Source organism: Sceloporus undulatus, chromosome 6 (genome assembly GCF_019175285.1).
Source record: "Sceloporus undulatus isolate JIND9_A2432 ecotype Alabama chromosome 6, SceUnd_v1.1, whole genome shotgun sequence".
Classification (NCBI taxonomy): Eukaryota; Metazoa; Chordata; class Lepidosauria; order Squamata; family Phrynosomatidae; genus Sceloporus; species Sceloporus undulatus.
In genome coordinates this window covers 139,510,003-139,516,002 of record NC_056527.1, presented here as the reverse complement: position 1 = coordinate 139,516,002, position 6,000 = coordinate 139,510,003, and the positions used below count along the sequence as shown (strand labels likewise).

The 6,000-nt window shown below is 42.2% G+C and overlaps 1 protein-coding gene across 6 annotated transcripts in view; it reads left to right on the top strand.

Annotated features, from left to right (window-relative positions):
* Positions 1-6,000, top strand: part of NTM (neurotrimin) — a 1,011,020-nt gene that overhangs the window by 896,364 nt on the left and 108,656 nt on the right. The gene's annotated exons all lie outside the window — the stretch shown is intronic.

The following is a 6,000-nucleotide window of genomic DNA, read 5'->3' as shown; positions in this document are numbered from 1 at the left end:
GCAGGTTGCCTACCCCTGCCCCAAGGTGATCCCTATTATGGTTGAGTGGCTGTGTTGATCTCTGGGTTTAATGTGAAAAGTGTGACTTGTCTCTTGATCAATTCTAAAATGGAACAGTCTGACAAAGTTCTAGTAAATAAAACATGTAAAGATTTATTATATAAGAAATAAGTTAAACAAGAAATCCCTGAACTTATTCCTCATGCACAGCTCCCAAACCCTAGTCAGGTCTTTGCCCTGTCTCTCACCACTCTAGCTAGATTGAGGGAAGTAACAGTGCCACTCTATTATGCTTTGGTTAGACCTAACCTGGAATATTGTGTCCAGTTCTGTGCACCACAATTCAAGAAGGATGTCAACAAGCAGGAGTGTATCCAGAGGAGGGTGACCAAAAAGGTGAAAGATCTGGAAACCATGCCCTATGAGGAGCAACGTAGGGAGCTTGCTATGTTTAGCCTGGAGAAGAGAAGGTTAAGGGGGTGTAATGGTAATGTTTTTGTTGTTGTTATTGTGTACCTTCAAGTCATTTCTGACTTATGACAATCTTAAGGTGAACCTGTCATGGAGTTTTCTTGGCAAGATTTGTTCAGAGGAGGTTTGCCATTACCTTCCCCTGAGGCTGAAGGCATGTGACTTGGCAAAGATTTCATGGTTTCATGGCCGAGCTGGGAATCAAACCCTGGTCTCCATAGTTATAGTCCAACACTGAAACCACTATGCCACAGTGTCTCTCAAAAGCCACATTTCAATATTTGAAGGGAAGTCATATTGAGAATAAAGCAAGCTTGGGTGGGTTTGTTTTTTTTTACTGCTCCTAAGACTAGGACATGGAGCAATGGATACAAATTACAGGAAAACAGAGTTCACCTAAACATAAGGGGGGAGGGTCTGATGTTATGAGTTGTTTGCCAGTGAAACATGCTCCCTTGGAGAGTGGTGGAGTCTCCTTCCTTGGAGGTCTTTAAACAGAGGCTGGATGGATAACCGTCGGGGATGCTTTGATTTAAATTTCCTGCTTGGCAGGGGATTGGACTAGATGTCCCTTACGGTCTCGTCTAACTGTATGATTCTATGAATTTCGTAGTCTGGATGGCCATCTGATGGGGGTGCTTTGGTTGTGTTTTCCTACATGGCAGGGGTTGGACTCAATGGCCCTTGAGGTCTCTTCCAACTCTGTGATTTGATGAACTCTGCATTTTCCCCCTGACTCTTTAGCAGATAAGTTGCTAGTTTACATCCTTCAGGCTTGCCCACTTTCTCTCTTCACAGCCACAACCCCCCCCTCCTTTTCCCCTAAACACAATTTTCCCCCAAACACAATTCTGGCCAACTGAGGTACAAAGTTAGGCTTATGGAGTGCTTCTGTTGCACGGAAAGCAAAAAAAAAAAACAGTGATGGAAAGGGTGTGAAATCTTGGGTACAGCTACCTGTTTGGGAATCCCCTCTCACCTGCTGCTGTACCAGCTCAATGGCCCCCACTCCATTTGAGTTCCTTCAATCTGTAATCCCATACAATCCATTTCAGCCACTTCTAAAGCTGATAACATCATGGCACTTCACAGCTCATCAGTTTTGTGGTGCGGTGATGTCACTGAAAACAAGTGAAGTCAAGTGAAAGTGAGAGCTAGCACTTCCTAGCCTGGTCACACAGATAGTGCTGTAGTTCTGGAGTGTGTATGAAAATGAAACCCAGTGCTCTACATAGCCTATTATTCCCTGCCATGAATAACATGTAGCAAATGCCTTGTTCTAGCTAAGGACATGTATACAGTGTTACCTATCCTCTCCCCCACCCCTCAGTAACTGATATAAGTTACAGAATTCAGTGAGCAAGTGAAACTCCTTATTGTGAGTCAGACCACTGGCTCATATAACTCTGCACTGTCTATTATATTTTGACTGACAGTAACACTCCAAGGCCTCAGGCAGTAGGCTATCCCAGCCTTGTTACCTGGATTCATTTAAAAACTAGAGATACACTATCTGCATGCAAAGCACAGGGTCTTTGCTTAATGTCTCTTCTGCTCTTCTTGGTACAGAGTTTGAGTGCTTGACTTCTTCAGTGAAGAGTCACAATTTGGGCTTAGCCCTGGCAATGACCAGCCCTTCCATCCACAGTGTCAAGAACAGACAGGCAGGAAAGAGAAAGGAAAAGAGGGGATGGGAAGAACCATATATGGGTATACCATATTTTTGAGCTTTTATAGTAAGATGTGGCTTAGGGCTGGTTCTCCAAATCATCTGAGTTCCAGTTCTGCCAGGATGCCGATCTAGGACATAAGTATTTGCATTTGAACTGTGTGCAGTGAAGTCCTACTGGCTCAAAGAACAAGGAATCATTGCCTAATGCAAAAAGTGCAAGCAATATGAACATCTTTCAGACATGTTCTTGTATTTCTGCAAATTCCATGTTCATGTTCTTCTTGGCACTGTATTCAATCAGGTTGCCAAATATACCACACACACAGACACACAAACGCACTCACACACACACACACACAAACTGCTACCACCACTGTACACAGAACTTGTGCATGGTTTAGTACATGGTTCTATGCATTTTTCTTAATGTAAGTATTTTAATGCATTTCCCCATTAGCTAAACATATTTGTGCAAATTTCCCCAGGGTTCATATTATTAGTCATGCACATGTATTTGCACATAATTCAAAAAGGGAGGAAAGGAGATAGATAGATAGATAGATAGATAGATAGATAGATAGATAGATAGATAGAGATAGATAGATGATAGATAGATGCATGTTGTTTCCTCCCAATGACGGGTCTCTGGAAGACATGTACTTACTTTTAATAATCTGTCAAACCATGAATTGGATGAATACATTTTTAGTAAGTGGCTGGTGGAAATTTCTTTATTGTCCCCTAAAAGTTCTGGGCACATGGCACATGTCAATTTATGGGCATCATCAGAAATTTTGATAATCCCATAAAACCATAAGAAGAGCTAGTTCAAGCCCAAAGTCCATCTATTCCATGAACTTGTTTCTGGAGACGCAGATTCAGGTTATGTTACTCAGAAATGCTAATGCAATGTCTCTGGATAGTCCACAAGCAAGGATGTTTTTCTATGGTGCCTTTAAACTTAGATTACATAGGACAATCCTGTTGAGTAGCTATTAATCTATGCATATTCCAAGCTCCAGTATTGTGTCTGATTCTATTTTTCGAAAGCTGTCTTAGCTAATGGCCATCCCCAAATTGTGTGGTGCCAAAATCTATATGTTTGTTACATGATATGTGAATAAGTCTTTTCTTTTGTCTCTACTATATCTCCTGCCAGTCAGTGTCACTGTGTGTCTCTGATTTTGGGTATTACAAGCAAAGGAAGAAGCTTAAGGAAACTCCCTTTTCTTGAGGGAACCCCTCACTGATCTTATCATTGTGTCTCTAGGTCTAGGAAGGATCTCCAACCTATAGCTCCTCCCATATCCATCTTGCTCAAACCATAACATTTATGTGCCTCCTTATCGCACAGATTGTTGGCTAATGGGGTGGAGCCAGCTAAGGGTGCCTTCTCTTAATGGAGCAGAATATAAACAGAATAAAGCCTTCATTTCTCGGGCTGTGGTTTCATTATTAATATACTTTACAGTTCACAGGTTGTTCATTTGCTTCCATGTTTTCTCAGCTGGTGTAATCTGCAGCTCAGAGTGCGAACAGTCATAAAATTTCCATTTCCAGTTGAATGTGCGTCCAATTCACCGTGAAATGTTCTAGCTGCCGTGAATATTAAGTGCGTGAGGATCAGTTGCTGCAGAATTAACCTGGGAGGAATCCCAGACATGTTTGGAATTTGTGTGGAAGTTGATGGGATGAGTGTAAGACAAGCGCTAGGCCCTCACAGCTACAGGGAAAGGAAGAATGGGAAAGGATTAACAACACTGAAGATGCAGTTGATAATATGTGAAAAACAAAGCATGCAAGGAGGAAGAGGAAAGAAGTCAGTGTGGTGAGGGAGAAGGAGAAGTTGAAATCCAGTGATGACAATGAGTAAAAAAACAGAAAATGAAGCAGAGAAAATAGGAGGTTATTTGGACTTTTCAGTGTGTGGCTGTCCTTGAAAAATATTCAGATGCTAAAGCTAATGAAAAACGCAATAGCCAGGTTGTGTCTGGTGTGCATTTTTGAGATCATATATTTCTGGTCCTTACCCAAATTTCCAATTTATGTCTGAGTGTTATTCATCACACTGGGATTCTGGGAGCTGTAGTCTACAAATGCAACTTTCATAAGCTCTGAAGTGGAAACATTTGCTGCACCTACCATGTGTGGTCCATCCAACCAGGGAGCAAAGACTGTGCCATATGATCCATCTGTTGACTAACAGTTTCACCAGCCTAATGAACAGCTCCTGGGGAATCAATTTCCTGTAGGTGCCATTGTACGCACAACAAGATTTGTCAAATGTTTTAGAAGAAATTAATTTAGAGCAAATTGCAATCTGCTTGTGGGGTTTCTTGCAGCTGACAGGGAAGGATTTGTTGAAAATGGGGACACTTCTTGCTATTTTTCTTTATTAAGAGTTGTGAAAGCCAACAGGGCCAGTTGGTGAAACAATGGATAGGTCCTTTCTCTCATGCTCTGGCACAGTGTGTATTAATTTTTAACATTCTGCACATTGGCCTAAACTGTTTCTATCCTATTCATTCTAGCCAGATGCTACAGCCCACTGTGGGATTTGAATGTCAGCTAGAAGAGAATGGGGGAGTCTCCAAACATGCCATAGGGCAATGTAAGCAAGTCAAACTTCATAGGCTAAGCAGGGTTAAGGCTTGGTCAGGCACTTGGCCACAGAAGCCTGGCTTGCATAATCTGACAGACCTGCAGTGATTTCATCATTTATAGATTCTCAAGTTTATTATCCTTAATTAATGATCCTTATTTCCACCTGCAGAAAATAAGAGGCTTCAGTCCAATGAAATGTATGTAAGTGTTGATTTTCCAGGTTCCTGTTGATTCCATAGGTTTGCTTTACTTGGGACTTGTTGTCATCTGTCTTCAAGTCAACTCTGATTTATGACAGCCCTCTGCTAGGGTTTTCTTGGCAAGATTTATTTATTATTGCCTCCTCTGAGGCTGAGAGGATGTGACTTGCCCAAGGTCAACCAAAGGCTTACCATAGCTGAGCAGGGATTTAAAGCCTGATCTCTTGGTGTCCTAATCTAACACTCAAACTACATTTGAGTCTAACACTATACTACATTAGTTTGGCACACAACACTGCTGTATGTGCCAGCTGTCCTTAGACCTAACAATTGGTTTAGGCCAGAGCTGACATTGCCCCAGCAGCCCAGCTAACAGAGTATATAAGCTCTCTTTTGAAACTGGCCACTGAAATTCATACGGCTCATCAAAGGCATTACTTTGATATTTTTATTGAAAAATAACCCCTCCTCATAACTAATATGGACTTGATTCAATGACAGTGGACATATTGGCTAGGAATTGTGGTCCATATGTAGTTTCCTGAGCTCTACCAATTAGGGACGTTCTGGGGACGGGAGGTGGTGGGGAACGTATTTTATCACACAGCGAGAACGCCGCCGCTGCCGCCGCTGCCGCCAATCATCCCCATCCGGTTCTAGATGTGTCTCAGAGGGGGTGATTTTCAGGAACACTTGAGAAGCATTCCTGGAAACCCCCTGGGGAACACATCCGGAATGGGATGGGGATGATCAGAGGTGGTGGCAGCGTTCTCGCTGTGCAATAAAATGTGTTTCCCGATGCCTCTCGTCCCCAGAACGTTCCATTTTGGAATGCTACAGGTCCATTCCAGGGCCAATGTGATAAAGTTCTTAGATACATAGGTCTGACGATTGCCAGCATTTCTTAAATTAAATTAGATTATCTAGGTTGATTATTCCATTGCTAAGGTGCTCAGTTTTAGATCTTCCTGGTGCTTAACCTAAATCTGCCTTCCTCCAGTTTAAAACCCCATTGCTTCTTTCAGCCTTTTAAAGTTTTCAGTTTGGTTTTCA